Genomic DNA, 16,297 nt, shown 5'->3' on the forward strand with positions numbered 1-16,297 from the left:
AGTTCACATGGCTATCACCTGGGTATGGACCATTCCTAAAGCATCTCATCCTGGAGGCAATAAGACCTCCTGGGAAATTAAGTGTCCCTTGCCCTTAGCAGCGCAGAGGCTTGTGGGAAGTGTAGTCTCACCCAGCGTAGTTACCAGCATCTTTAGGATTGCGGCTCTTCCGGATTCTTCGGCGCAGGTGCTGCCCCGCCCCCGCCAGTTTCCTCCGGAAGTTCCAGACCTGCTGTTTGGAGGAAGCTTTGGTGGGGAATTTGAATTCCTCCACTGAATGTCTGAAGTTCTGTACTATGGTGAGAGAGAAAGCGGCCTCGGGGACTCTGAGGAGGTGTTGGCAGAACCGCAGGTGGTCGTCCCCCGGTCTGTGACACAGGTGGCGGGCGGATCCGAGCCGGGCTGGGAGGGAGAGTCGCAGCGGCTATGTGTGTCCCTGCTCGGCCGCGCGTCTGCAGTGTGACTGCGGCCAGGAAGGCGCACCTTGGAGCAGAGCCTTTGCTCACTTGGTCCTGTCACATCTAGTGGCGTCCTCGTGGCCAGGCCGCGTCAGTGGCACAGCGCGGATCATTGTCTTGCGGGTGCGTGGAGGCGCCTCCTTGGAACCATCATGGGGACAGTGTCCTCATGTTCCAAGTACATTTGTTATGAATGAGCATCGGCAAAAATGCTGAGTTGCAGCATGCATGTCTCTATGAAAAGAGGAGGAATGACACTGGGAATGCGCGTCTGGGGTCCCATGGGCAGTACTTAATTCCTCCTGTAGCCCAAATGATTTTATTTTTTCTTTTTTTGCAGTACGGGCGTTTGGACGCAGGCCCTCGCAAGCACTGCACACGTGAGCTTCACCCCCCCCATCCCTTTTTGCTTGTATTTAATTTTTCAGATAGGGTCTTTTTACTATAACTTTTTGTTGTTTAGCGGTAGTGGGATTATGATACTGGACAGAATTCCCCACCCCCGCGGTTTGTGTCCTGGTGCAGTCATGAATGAAGGCATTGGATAAGCAGTTAAGAGTTAAAGCAAGTTCACTGCAGACCAGGAGTTAAGAGTAAAGCAAGCACAAAGTTTATTGAATGGATAGCAAAGCTCCCTGATGGGTGGGACTTACTGAAACAACTAAGCCAAGCAATGGCTGAAGTCTAGGATATGATATAGAGAACTAACTGGCTTAGGTCCAACTATTCTACCTTGAACATACATTTGTGATTGGTTGGCACTGAGTCATTTTCTCACTGAACTCAGTCACCTGTCTGTCCCTCCACTTATGAGCATGCCGAGAAGTTCTGGTCAGCTCACCCTGACTTTGGGACCCACATCTTGTACCTTCATTTTGTTATTTTGGTTAGAAGCTTGTTATTTTTGTGAGAAGCCTGTTCTTTTGCATGCCCCTTTTACGTGTCTCTCTCATCCAAAATAGAGTCCCCTTTGTCATTGGTCCCCTTACAATTTGAACTCAGGGCCTTGAAGCAAGCAGCTTTACCACTTGAGCTACACCCCAGCCCTCTTATAGGGCTTGCTTTTGCCTGGGGAAAGCCTCAGACTGTTAGAAATATCTTTAAGACATTGGGGTGTCATGAGAGAGACAACACAACTCAGAAGTCAGTGAATAGGCAAGGGAAAATTTCCTTCTGCAGAAGGGTGTGGACCCTGCAAAGAATCTGGGAAGCAAGCACAGACTGGGCAGGAAGTCCGCTGTGGTTTTATCTAATGCAATGCTGCCCCTCGCCTGGATGGGCAGGTTTCAGGTTCACAGTCTACGTGTTTGGCTACTTAAAAAGGGGACAGTTTGGGCAGAGGGGCTTTGGCAACGAAGTTTAAAAGTTCAGGGAAGCAATAACTGTTTTAGTGTAAGGGGAGCAATGATAGAGGTGACTCCATTTTGAATAGAGATGTACTTTAAAAGCAGACATCTAAAGAGGTTTGGGAAACAACGGGCTTCTCAGAGAAATAACAAGCCTCTCACCAAAGTCACAAGATGCAGCTGCACAAGGTGGGTAGTGGGTCCTGAGGCCAGGACGAGTTGAACAAATGTTCACAAGATAAACAAAAAAGGGGAAGGGGTTGTCTCACCACAATAATGAGCAGTAGTCATAAAATGTACATGACAGGTTTCAAGGACAGGATGGACTAATGAGATCTTGGAATATCGGGTCTGATAAGGATGGGGAAAGCATCCAGAGGGTTGGGTTCAGCAAGAAGATAATTATAGTTACAACCAATTATAGTTACAGCTTCAAAGTAGAGTGGGCAGAAGGTGCTTAAAGTCAGGTCCCTATTTAATCTCATGAACTCCAGCCATTCTTTGGTTTAGCTCTTTCACTAAGTCCCACTTGTTAGGGTGCTTTGCTATCCTTTCAATAAACTTCGTGCTTGCTTTACTCTTAACTCCTGGACTGGCGTGAACTTGCTTTCACTCTTAACTTTTTGTCCGGCACCTTCAATACCAACTGTGCCAGAACATGAACCCTGGGAACAACAATCCAGTCCAGTACAGTCCAGTATCATTAGGTTATCAGCTCTGGAACCAGGGGCATCGAGCGGAAACAGGAACTTGGCCGGCTAGGGAAATACCTTTTTTTCTTAATAGTGACTTTTATCAGGTTTAGCAGAGTCCATGAAGGAGGCTATGGGACATGAGTTGGTGAGACTAACATTTGCAGCAGCAGTGGTTACTACTTAAATCCTTTGACAGAAAAGACCCAACCTGAGCTCATTCTTAGAAGACCATGATCTTCCCCCTACCTCAGCTTCCTGTGTAGCTGGGATTGAAGACATGTCCTACCACATCCAGCCTCCAGGTGCATTTTTTTTGAATAGTAGGCTTGTAAGATTTTTATTGTTGTGCTGGGGGTCCCAGGTGCATTTTTAGCAAAGACATGTTTGTTTAAAGTATTCCTTCTCTTTTTTTTTTAAAGTGGGACTGGGGTTTGAACTCAGGGCTCTGTGCTTCAGTAAGTCATCTTCAAGAGGGAGGGGGTCCAGTTCTAACATGGCTTCCTTTTGTTCACCCTAATAGGTATGTCTGCATTGGAGTTTTTTAAATCTTTTCTTGTATAAGGGACCATTCTCTTTGAGAGAGGTTTTTTTTTGTTGTTGTTATTTCCAGAAAACATGTAGAGTTTTGAGCAGGAGGATCTGGACCATACAATGTCTGTTGACTTGTAAGTCTGCTCTTCTCTCAACTATGCCTCCACAATGTGTGTCTAAAAAAATAAACCAATTTCCAGTGACTTGTTTGTTTATTCTTCACTTTGTTTTACATAGTATTTTATGAGCTTTGCGAAGTCTGTAAATAAAAATGGAATTGTAGAAATGAGTAAAACAGCTTCAGAGTAATGCATATAAATCAGATAGACTTGCATGTAAATGTAGGCAGGTTTTTCCTTTTTCTTTTTTGGTCAGTACTGGGGTTTAAACTCAGGGCTGTACACTTGCTAGGCAGGTGCTCTACCACTTGAGCCACTGCACTAGCCATAGGCAGGTTTTAAGTTGCTAACAACATCTGTGTTGAGTACAATTTTGTCTCTGGACTTTTTTTGGGAAGGAATACAGTATTGAGGTTTGAACACCTTGTGCTTATTAGACTTGTGCTCTACCACTTGAGTCATGCCTCCACCCTTTTTCCTTTAGTTATTTTTCAGGAAGGATATGTGTTTTTTTCTTGGGCACCATAATTCCCCTACCTTTACCTCCTTTGTTGCTGTGATTATAGATGTGTTCCATACACTCAGCTTGTTTTTTGAGATAAGGTCTTGCTGATTGTTTTGCTTCTGTTTGCCTTGAACCACAATCTTCCTATCTCCAGAGTATTTAGAGTTACAAGTGTGTACCACCATGCCTGGCCCTGTTTCTGGTCTTTCTGATGCCATGATAAGGGGAAGTCACAGTTGTTACATGATTTGAATGATACCTGAGAAGAGAGCATGCTAACTTTTCATGGGGCATAAAAACTTCACCAAAAGCTAAAACATTATCTGCTTTTATAGATGGTGTAGAGTTCTTCACAACCAACCTGGAAATAGCAGTTCTAATGTTCTGCAGTGGAAATGGTTATCTGGTGTTAATGCAATTCTCTCTTAATAAATTTTTCTGAAGTTGCTAAAGTAGTGTGGTCCCAGGCAGCTTTTGGAAGGCCATATTTGATTCATGGATAAAACCTGGACTATCTGGAGGATTGAGTTGTCAGTGACTCTGTACCTGTCTGTCAGCCCTCATGTACGTGTGCACACTGTTCAAAGTTAAATTTCCTGGAAGATCTTCTCACTGCTCATTTGTCCTTTAACTCACTCAGTATTGTCTTAGTTCAGCTGTTCAGTAGCCCATTAATAATCTAACTTGTAGTCCACATCCACTGCCATTTGCCATATTGGAAGCTACTATTTGTGATGTGCTCCTTGACGTTTTTCTTTGTTAGTCCCTGTCACATCCTTTCTCACGATGTCTTCTCTGTTGCCCTGAATTCTTCTGCTTTTTCTGCTCCTTAACATAACTCAACCAAGTGCTCCGTCCTAGGCTCCATTCTCCTCACTCTGTGGTTCTGGATGGATCTAGCTGTCTGTAGTTCACACTTCCTTACATGCAGTATCAGAGCCATTCCAGGTCCATTCCAGCCATTTTTTCAGGTCCAACCCTGAAAAAATGGGATTTTTGCTGGACTCCTCCCTCTCTGTCAGGTCTAAGCTCACCCTGTGTCAACTTGTGCAACTTTTGTTTATTCTTTTCATTTTGTCCTACTGTTTGCAAACAGTGCCTACAAGGAGATGATCTGATCATGCTCATGAATACACATGGCAACTGCAGATGTCATTCCTGGAAAAGCCTGAAGAGTGTGTTTGTACAGAACAGTGACTCTTAACAGCACACATGGTGACATCCTCAGGACTCCCCTAGAAGAAAGAATTTAGGAGTTAGTGGAAGACATTTGAGAAAAGGTCAATGAAAAAATATGCAAAGGAAAAAAAAGGAAATACAAATTTTCATAATTTCTAACTTGTTTATATAAATTTGTCAGTGACTATTTGTACTTTTTATAAATATACAGTTGTGTGTAATTTAAAAGGATCTGTCATGTTTACAAACTCCTTTAAAGACTGCATTTAATTTCTCTATTTTAGCTAGCTATTTACAAAAAATGGATGTTTGCATCAGCTATGGCTATGTTTGTGGGCTATAACTGTAGTTTATAGTTGGTTAAGAATAAAAAGTGATAACTTCATTAGCTGAACATTTTAAATTCACAGTTGTATTTTGAGACAGAACATAATTGTGAAATATGCTTTAGTATTTACTTGTTTTGGGCCTAAAGTTAAATCTAAGCCTCCAAACTCCATGTTTCAATCTGAGGTACTTGCTGTGGTAATCTAGTGATGTTTAAGGTGTTCTATCTTGAGAACTTACTGGTTTAAATAGAATTTCTCTTTAATGGTCACAATTTTGAGGTCCAAGGAACTGGACAGAGCAGTATGGCTTGTGATGTGTATGTTATGATGTTTCATTGTGTCTCTGGTCTGCTTCAGGGCAGTGTGGTCAGCTATATGATGTCTTTTGTCCCTGCTGGAAGGTCACTAGTAGCATGAAGTTTGTGCTCTGGCAACAAATGACTCACATTTTCAAAATTTACTTGGGCTCTCTTAGTTCCTCCAGACGTCTTTTCCTGTTTTGACACTGGTAGGAAGGTTGATTGAATTAGGTTCTGGTTGTCATTTGGGGCCTATTAATTACATCAGTCTCTTCTCTGGGGGCACAATCAAAGAATTGATCTGAGAGACAAGGAGTGTGTGGCAAAGCTTATTGAAAGTGGAAAGTGAAAGTGAGGCCATCAAGGGAGAAACTGAGGGCTAGAGCCATGCAGGTCAAGAGCATTTTAGTCTGCAATCTCCCTGGCTTTTATGTGGTTTGACACAGGATGGTGGGAGAAACCTGGGTGTCTCTGCAGGTAGGGTTAGGACGATTAGCAGATTTGATTGACAGCTAGATGATCACTGATTTCTGATTTTGAATGTTCCTTCCCATAAGGCACTCTGTATAATTGTATGCTTGAGGTGCCACTAATATTCATGAAGCCTTAAGTAGGGAAAAACATCTAATAGGTGGGTATACTGCACATGTCTTCAGGAGGACTGTTCGAAACCAGTCACGGGCAAATACTTCATGGAACCCTATCTTGAAAAAAATCCATCACAAAAAATGTGTTGGTTTAGTGGCTTAAAATGCTAGTAAGAGTGCCTGCCTAGTAAGCATGAGGCCCTGAGTTCAAACCCTAGTGCCACCAAAAAGAAAACCAGCTCAAATTGTGATGACTAGATACAGTTACTGCCTCTGGCTCCATGATTTAGGGAGTATCTGTCACCTGGCTCATCTCAGGCACAGATAAAGTGAAGTAAGAATTGAGGAGGATCACCTGAAAACCCAGTGAGGTGAGGCATTTAACACGACTAACTGTTGTCCAACACTGGTGCTGCTGGGGTTTGTTGGGGCTATCCACAAGCACACCTACTTCCATGTGGTTCTGTATCAAGTTCTTGGATGTCTTTGCTGGTGACTGGCTTCCCCCAAAATTGGTGTTCCAAGACATGAGTGAAGTTACATGACTTCTTTCAGCCTTACCTCTGAAGTCCCCAAATGATACCTTTGCCATTTTTCATTGGCCAACCAAGCCTCTGAGGCTGGGCAAGGTTCAAGGCTGACATTTCCACCAAAGAGGGAAGAATTGGAGAGGACTTGTGGTCACTGTAATCTTCCATAAAGCCATTGGTAGCAATGTGTACATTTGTCACAAATACATTGTCATTTCCCTTGTGAATACTTCTTTGACTCACAGGTTATTTCAAAGTATAGTATTTGATTTGCAAATATTGAGGGTTTTCTGGATAACTTTTCTTCTTTTGGTGGCACTTGAGTTTGAACTCAGGGCCTCATTCTTGCCAGGCAGGTGCTCTACCACTTGAGCCACTCCACCATCCTTATTTGGTTTTGATGTTAGGGTAATGCTGTCATTACGAAATAAATTAGGAAGTACTGATTATGCTTCTGTTCTCTAGAGGAGATTATAGGGAATTGATAGAATTTGTTCTGTAATGCATGGTTGTATTTACTAGTGAACTCCTCTGGACCTCATACTTTCTGTTTTTGAAAGGTTATTCATTGTTTTTTGATTTCTTTTTTTGTGTAGTGGTGATAGGGTTTGGACTCAGGGCCTTGTGCTTGCCAGGCAGGTGCTCTACCACCCTTCAATTCCACTAATAGAAATGTGTTCACACTATGTGTTTCCAACTTGTGAATATGGATAAATTGTGTCTTTTGAGCAAATGCTCCATTTTACCTAGCCTATTGAATGTGTGGACATAGAGTTGTTCAGAGTATTCCTGTGTTATTCTTTTAATGTTCATAGAATCTGTATTGACAACCCATTTTCATTTCTGTTATTAGTACTTTGTGCCCTTTCTTTTTTATTATCTCATAACCTGACTATATGCTTAAGGATTTTATTGATGTTTTTGGTGGTATTTCTGCTTTAACTCAGAGACTCCTGTTTACTAGTCAGGTGCTCTGCCACTTGAACCATGCTCCCAAGCCATTTTTGCTCTAGGTATTTTTCACATAGGATCTCATCATTTTTGCTAGGCTGGCCTCAGACTGTGATCCTCCTACCTACAGCCTTGAAAGTAGCTGGGATCATGCCACCACCCCCACGTACCACCTCAAACTGTGGTCCTGTCCATCTCTGTCTCCTGAATAGCTGGGATTACAGGAAATGAGACAGAATAACTGACAATATGTTCACCTTCCCTTGCTCTTTGTCCCCCACTAGTACCAATTTCCCTCATACAGGACCTGTTCTCTTTTTCTCTGATTTTGTAAAAGGAAAAGAATGACATTTTTCTTTAAGATAGCTACACAGGGAGTGTCTTTATGAGATTCAAAATGTTCATCTCCTTTATTTTTATTCTTTCTTTTTTTTCTTGGCTGTACTGGAGCTTGAATTCAGGGCCTACACCTTGAGCCACTCCACCAGCCCTTTTATTTTTATTTTTTTTGTCTTTTCTTTTTTGGTGCTGGGATTGAACCCAGGGCCTCACGCGTGCTAGGCAAGCGCCGTACCACCGAGCTACATCCCAGCCCACCACCAGTCCTTTTTTATGAAGGATTTCTTTGAGATAGGGTCTCGCAAACTACTTGCCCAGGCTGGCTTCAAACGACGATCCTCCTAATCTCTATCTCCTGAGTGGCTAAGATTACAGGCGTGAGCGACCAATGCCCAGCTCTTTATTGGTATTTTTAAGGAAATATATTTTTCATTATTGGTTTTCTTTGTTGAGTTTCTGTTTCAATTTCACTGATACCACTTTTAAATCTTCTTATTTTTCTCCTTTTGCTGGATTAATTTTTTTCTTTCTCCCATACTTTCCTAAGCAGTGACTTAGATTATTGGTTCTAGATCCTTGTTTTTGTCTATTATACACATTGCTGCCATCAATTATCCTCTAAGCACTGTTTTTGCTGCATCCTACAGATTTTCATTTAATGTACTTTCATTTTTATTTAGTTGAAACGTAAAAATGTCGCGTAAGAGTTCTTTTCTTTTTTGCAGTCTGTGATATGTTTAATCTCCACATTTTTGGAGTTTTTTCAGTTATCCTTTTATGTTTGTTCCACTCTGGTCTGAAAGCAAACATTGTGTGCTTTCAGTCCTTTAAATCTGTTCAAGTGTGTATTATGGCTGAGAAGGCAGCCTGTGTTGTGGTTGTCCACCTGCACTTGGGAAGAATGTGTAATTTGTTGCTGGAAGCAGTGATCTATTGAGCCCAATCAAGTGCACTGGAACGATCCTGTTGTTGAGTTGAGCTGTATCATTACTGATCATATGGCTGGCAGGTCTGTTCACTTTGGAGAGTGGATTATTGAAGTCTCCAGTTGTGCTTGTGGGTTCATCTTTTTCTTGTACGTCTAACAATTTTGATCTCACATAGTTTTAGAATCTGTTGTTTGATGCATGTTCAGAATTGTTACATGTTGCATAATTGATCACCTAATGCCTCTTTCTGGTCACTTTCCAGGCATGTGCTCTACAACTAAGCTATATTCCTAGCCCCTGATTTCTTTTGGTTAGTGTCAGGAACATATATTTTCTCCATTTACTTTGCTAATTAACATTTTATTAGTGTATATTAATTGCATTCATCTGTTTCATTGTGATATTTCCATTCATATGTGTGGATATAATGTACTTTGCTTCTCTCCATCTATTCACTTTTAATTCATATGTGTTTGTATTTATTCATTTATTTTTTGGTAGTACTGGGGTTTAAACTCAGGGCCTCATACTTGCTAGGCAAGTGCTCTACCATTTGTCACACTCTGTGAGCCCTGTTTTGTGTTGAGTATTTTCAAGATAGGGTCTCGAGAACTGTTTGCATAGGCTGCCCTTGAACCTTGATCCTCCTGATCTCTACCTCCTGAGTTGCTAGGATTACAGGTGAGAGCCCACCAATGTGTTTGTATTTAAGTGAACTTCGTGTAGCTGTACAAAGTTGGAGTTTGTTTTGCCCTCCTGTCCTTGCATGCTGTCTGTAGTCTATCCATTAGCTTCCTTAGTGCCTTAATCAGAGTTTTAAAAAAAGTATGCTCTGTGACAATGCTATGTCTGGTTCTAATGCATCCTCTGCCACTTCAAATTGTTTTTGGTTTTTAATATGCCTAGAAATGCTTTCTTCACAGCCTAACACATCGTGTCAAATAAAAGGAGCTGTAAGAAATAATACATTTAGTAATATGATAGGGCATAGGGGAGGGCAAACTGTGTTATTCTATTAAGGCTACTTTAATAAAATGACGCAGACTGACTGCAGTGTCCTCTCTCCTCCATTCCCTTTTGGATCCAGGAAGAGTTATATTTTTAGTTCCTTCAGCTCTGTATTTGATTTTTGGGATGGAGTGACAGTTTCCTGTGTTTATTAGCTTTTTATTATTATGACAAAATACCTGAGATAATCAACTTTAAAGGAGGAAATATTTATATTGTCTGTTGTCTTTGGAGTTTTTAGTGCATCATCACTTGGCTCCATTGCCTTTGTGCCTGTGCAAGGCTCAAAAGTACATCATGGCAGGAGCTCATGGCAGAGGAATCTGCTTACCTCAGAGCCAGGAAGGGAAAGAGAGAGACAAGAATTGGCTAGGTCTTCATATCCACTCCATGGCACACCTTCCATGATCTCTTAAAGATTTCACCACCTGCCTGTTGCACCATGCTCTGGGTGATAGCCTTTCACACCTGATCCTTTAGAGTGTTCCACATCCTAACTAAAACAGAACTGATACTAGGATAGTACTTATATTGTCATTCATTTGTATGTTTTTGTGTGGCACAGTCCCTCTTTAGGTCATTCTGGCCTTTTCCACCCTCTGTTGCTCAGACTGGCCTTGAACTCTGGATCCTCTAGCCTTCACCTCCTCAGTGCCTGGATTACAGGTATATGCCGCCATGCCTAGCCCAGGGTGTTACTTGAAAAAGAACTTTCTCAATGTCTATGTGAACCATTGAAACAAGTTGTCTCCATAGAATATGAATATACTTAATTGTGTTAGTGGAGCTTCTTTTTCCTTTTGTGTTTCTGAGGCAGGGTCTCACTATGTAGCCCAGGCTGGCCTGGAACTCATGATCCTCCCGCCTCAGCTCCCTGAGTCTTGGGGTTATAGGCATGCACCACCATGAAGCCTCAGATTTCTTAACATTGAGACTTTATTTTTGGGACAAACTCAGAAAACTCTTTCTTGGTTTTGTAGTCTATTTCTTGTCCTCCATCAGGAAATATTAGTTTCCTTATGTTCTTTTCTTGTTACTTTCCTTCTCTGAAGACCATCCATTTCACTCACTGTGAAAACTAGGCAGCACTAAAATTCTGTTACTTAGCAAGTTATTTTCAGCTTCCATCTCTCTCTTGAACTCTGGAGTTAAGTATGTAATTGGTAGTTGGCAATCCCATATATGTGGTCCAGCATTCCAAATGTAATATGTTCAAGTCTGTGTCACTTCTGCTGTTGTAAATTTTTTTTTTCAGCAGAGCTGGGGTTTGAATTCAGAGCCTGTGAATGCTAGGCAGGTGCTCTACCATTTGAGTCACTTTTTTTGTTGGTTGTTTTCTTTTTTGTTGTTGTTGCTCTTGTGTGTGTGTGTGTGTGTGTGTGTGTGTGTGTGTGTGTATTTTCTTGTGCTGGTTTCAAACTTGGATCCTGTGGAATCTCTGCCCCAGAGTAACTAGGAGTACAGGCATGAGCCAGCAGTGCCAGGCCTGCTATTGTATTCTTCTTCCATTTTCCAAATTTCACGTCATGACACCAGTATCTAAGTAGCAGCAGTCATGCAGATCATCTGGATAGAGAGTATCTTTTTATCCTCATTCAGCAAATTCTTAACCAAATTCTGTTCCTGCCTTTCTTTTCTTTTTTCTCCTTTTTAAGGTTACCTCTCTGTTCTTCAGTCTTAGTTCTCTGAGATCTGATGTCTCACTCTGGTTTTTACCCTTTATTTCTCCCTTAAGCCTCTCCAATTTTCCTCCCAAGGAAGACTGTTGGAATGTAGATCTGCTCACTTTGCTCACCTGTTCTCACCTGACCTCACAATTTATACCTGTTGTTTGGGAAATGGCAGAGATGCCTGGAGTGAATACAAGTAATCTTTTCAAGGTAGGAAGGAAATATTGTGATGCCTGTGTGTATACTTTTAGCTTATAAGTCATTAGAAAACAATGAGCATATAAAATTTGTTGTTAGAGATTGTTTATATATATAAAATGCATAATCAGTACCTTTAATATTATGTTTATCTCTCATCACGGTCCAGTTTTATTCACCTCAACACAGTACCATGTGTAGTTCCATTAACGAGGTGTGTGTGTGTAGTTGCAAGTGGACTTCTGTTGCCTTGTAGCCATGAGAACACATTTTTAGCAAAGGGAAGGGCTAAACATCCTAGGCTTCTCAATGGAGTGCAGACTCATAATGCAAAATAGAAATATATGTTCCCCTTCCTTGCTTCACTTATATTGATGATGTAAATGAATTCCTCTAACAGATTGTGTGTTTATAATGCTATTTTTGTTTATAATGCTGGGAAACAGCCATGTACCACCAGGCCTGTTTTTCCTCATATTTTCATCCAGCAAGAAGTATTTTTCTCTTTTTTTTTTTTTGTACTGGGGTTTGAACTCACAGCCTATACCTTGAGCCACTCCACCAGTTGTTTTTTTGTGTTGGGTATTTTTGAGATAGGGTCTCATGAACTATTTCCAGGCTGGCTTCGAACCACAGTTCTCCTGATTTCTGCCTCGTGTGCACCTAGGAGTCAACCAGGGGAAATGAGTCCTACAAGACCTCAGCATTATTGTCTCCAACAATAAAAGGCCCAGGACAAAAGCCCCTTGGCCCATCAGGCCTGTGTCCCAGGACACCACCTATTCCTCATGCCTCTGTGCATATGTGGAGTCATTGACATTTGTGAGTAACTTTATAGCAGGGAGGAATACCACACAAGCCAATGCTCTGATAAAATAGCAGGGAGGAAGGGATGGCATAGCAGAGAGATAAAATTTAAAGAATGTAAACATGAAGAGGGTCACATAGCACTGGGGGGTAGAAAGTCACATAGCACTAGGATGAAGTACTCTATAGAATTGCATGTAACCATATATGGGATAAATCTTGCTTTTTGCTTCTGTAACCTTCTTGCAAGGGTATATAAGGTGAGACCCCTTTGTTCTTGCAGCTCAACCTTTGGACACGAGTCTGCTGAATCTGTGCTGGCACAATAAAACATTGCTTCCTGCTGATTTGCCTCAGTGTCTCGTGTCTCTGTTTGAGTTTCCCATAATATTTCTGAGGCACTCATCCAGGACTGTGGAGATGGGTGGTTTTTCACCTCCCTTGTCACCAGGGTGCATCCCCTGGACTGCTGGGAGAAGTGATCCTGGCAGATGCCTATGGACAGTTTGATCCAGAGGAGGGACTTGTCCCTGGTGAGTTGCAGGATCCAGCGAAGGGAATGCTGCCCATCAGACTGGTAAGAACCTGGGTGTGAATATTAAGCCTGCTTCTAAGTGGCAGAAGGGGAGCTTGATCACTTCCCAGGGTCTCTTGAGTAACTTTGAGCAAAAGTGAAACCATGACTCCTAGGCACTGGGTGCGAGGCGGAAATGTTGGATGGCTGTGTCTGAACGTGTGTGAATGAGACAGCTTGGCTATGAAGCAAGTGCAGAGTCCTGATTTGCAGATCCGTGGTGAATGCATATGGTCTAGGGTTAGCCCTAATAGGGCTCCTGGTCCAGGGTTTATACAAACTCACTGTAGATAAGAGACACCTAAATCCCCAGGAGGGGAGTGGCTGGAGAGAGATGAAACAAGTGAGTACCCTGTGTAGGTGCAGTTCCTGGCCGGGCGACCACATCCAGGTAACTGATAAGGAGTGCATATTGTTCTCCATTGTGTGTTGGAGAAGAGGGCCCCCGTTTACTCTCCTCCAAAACCCCTACCCCTCCATGTCTGTGTTGACGTCTGGTAATGGGAGAAAATGTGTGGAAATCAGAGTAAAAACACTTGCTTGGAGTGTATGGTTAAGAACTTTAAAAAGAGATTTAATGGAAACTATGGAATTAAGTTAACTCCTGACGAGGTTAAGGCCCTTTGTGAAGTAGATTGGCCTGCTCTTGGTGTAGGGTGGCTCCCAGAAGGGTCAGTAAATAAAACTGTGGTCAATGAAGTTTATAGAGTAATTGTAGGAAGGCCTGGCTACCCAGGCCAATTTCCTTATATTGAGTGCTGGCAGGATGCTGTCCTCAGCAGGCCCACATGGTTAAAGCCCTGTCTGGAAGAAGCCTATAGAATTATGGTAGCTAATGTGACCACAACTTCCAAGTGTAGAGAGAAAACAAAGGAGCCTATACTGGCCAAGGAACCTGAGGAAATACCATCACCCTATGTGCCACTCTATCCACCTCCTCCACCAGCGCCCAGTTCCACACCCCTGCCTCTGACATTGGATGGGGAAGCTCAAGGGACAATCTCACCTGTAAAATCTGGCCCAGAAGCCCCCAGGACTCCAACTCCCATGACCTCCCCAAGTCCTACAGATCTCATGTCCACTCTGAGTCTGCCAGTTCTCTCTGCACATCCCCCATTTGATCGGGAGCATCTAACCAGTCTCTGTGAGGACACCTTCTCCTCAGACTCCTGCTGCCCTGCAGATGCCCCTGAGGGAAGCCCAGAACCCAATGTATTATGACCAGGAAGGCGAAATACAAGGAGAAGGATGGGTATTTGTCTACCAGTTCTTTACCACCACAAACCTCCTCAACTGGAAACATCATACCCCCTCCTTCACGGAAAAGCCTCAGGCTCTGATTGATTTGATGTAGTCTATCGATCAGACTCACAAACCCACCTGGATAGACTATTGACACCTTCTTTTGACTCTATTTAATACTGAAGAGTGACACTGTACAATGTTGGCAGCTCTAAAGTGTTTAGAAGATCATGCCTCTGAGTGTCTGAGTGGAGTATGAGAGGCCTGTGAGAACTTGACAGAGCACAGCTATATGAAATAATCTGTGGGCTGAGTTGGCACAGCCCCAGCCACAGAAGGGAGCAAGTACAGCTATGTCAGATAATCTGCAGGATGAGTTGGTATGGCCCCACCACAGAAGAGGGTGAGGGCAAAATGCAGCACAGCTGTTTTTCCTAAGATGTTTAAGTTTAGAAAGCAGCAATCACAGGTTTCTCCTGTTCCCAAGAACTACAATGTCACCCCCATCCAACTGTTGCTCCATCTCCTTGTTTTGCCACTGTATATAATAAACTCGCTGGAGGTGGATGAGGCTGCTATGTGTCTCATCTGAACTCCTAGCCCACCTGGCTCCAGCTTTGTGCATGTTTGTCTTCTGTCTTTTGTCCTTTCTTAATCTCCCATCACCCCTAGTTAGGTTTCTAGGGCGAGCTTATGCAGGTGGCAAGAACTGGTGCCCAAACAGGGAAAAAACTACAGGGGAACTTGAAGCCTGAGACAAAGAGACACTCTCAGAAGTGCACGTATAAGAAGAAACAAGTAAGATAATAGAAAAGAAGTAAGGAGAGGGGAGAGTGAATTGAATACAGTCAGGTGTAAAATCTTGGGATGGTGAATGAGTCTAAGGACCAAGAGCTCTATGTACAGGCTTTAAAAGCTATGGTAAAGATTAGAGGAAGCAGAGTCAGATTGCTTCAATTTATGCAGTTTTTAGATTTTGTGCAGGATACTTGCCCATAGTTCCCTGAGGAGAGGGCACTGTAAATTTAGAAATGAACACGGTAGGAGACGGGCTGAGGACCTGATACACAGCTGAGGGGCCAGAATGCATGCCCATTTTTACTTTTGGTTTGTGATCTATGATTAGAGATTGTTTGGGGCCTATTCCCTCACATAAAGAGTTTCCTCATTGGTATTCAAGCTGGGATGTGGGACTTAACCCTTACAACTAGTCATCCATGGTTTGTAGAGGCAGTATCCCTTGAAGGAACAAAATGCAGGTGGCGGAGCCACTGAACCACCACCCCAACCTTATGAGGATAAGTTTTCACATACAATTAAAATTCAGTCCAAAGATGATTCTGATTGATTCTGTGTCAGATGAGGAGGGTCAGGAAGGACACTCTGGCCAGATGGTTCCCATCTGGGAACCATGCATTTGGGGTTACCTCCATGGGCCAAGAGACTTCCTGCTCTTGCTAAGAGTACCCTACAGGCTGCCTTGCAGGCAGCTCATAGTGTATGAGCCAGTTTTATGTTTTACCCTGTGCTTGAGAGACCAGACCCTAACAATCCTGGCATGCAACAGAGATTTTATGAAAAAATTCCATTAAAAATTTGTGTAAAACAAGCCTGTACAATGTTTGGCTCTACAGTGCCATTTATGCTGGGGCTATTACAAAATGTGGTAGGAGATACTGCTATGCTTCCAGATGACTGGACGGGGCGGCTAAAACATGCCTCTCTCCAGGTGATTACTTGCTGTGGAAAAGAGGTTTTATAGTTATGTCAGGAGCAGGCAAACCATAATTTGGCCCTGGAGTGCATATCACTGCAGATATGACATGGGAAGAGGACATTTTGAAGGTGTAGATAATCAAATACAGTAACCCCTCAAGCTTATCAGCAGATTGCCATTGCAGGCACAAGGGCATGACAAGAAATACCAACAAAAGGAGAAAAGACTTTGGAATTAACTAGCATTCGTCAAGGTTCTGATGAGCCATATCAAGAGTTTGTGGC

The 16,297-nt window shown here is 42.7% G+C and overlaps 1 long non-coding RNA gene across 1 annotated transcript; it reads left to right on the forward strand.

The window, feature by feature from the left end:
* The first annotated feature begins 187 nt into the window (after positions 1–187).
* On the forward strand, positions 188–15,428 carry LOC109685903 (uncharacterized). Its single transcript, XR_002212345.2, has 3 exons — positions 188–299; positions 799–838; positions 4,751–15,428. It is a non-coding gene; the product is annotated as an uncharacterized lncRNA (long non-coding RNA).
* The last annotated feature ends 869 nt before the right edge of the window (positions 15,429–16,297 follow it).

The sequence above is a fragment of the Castor canadensis genome, chromosome 2 (assembly GCF_047511655.1).
Source record: "Castor canadensis chromosome 2, mCasCan1.hap1v2, whole genome shotgun sequence".
NCBI lineage: Eukaryota > Metazoa > Chordata > Mammalia > Rodentia > Castoridae > Castor > Castor canadensis.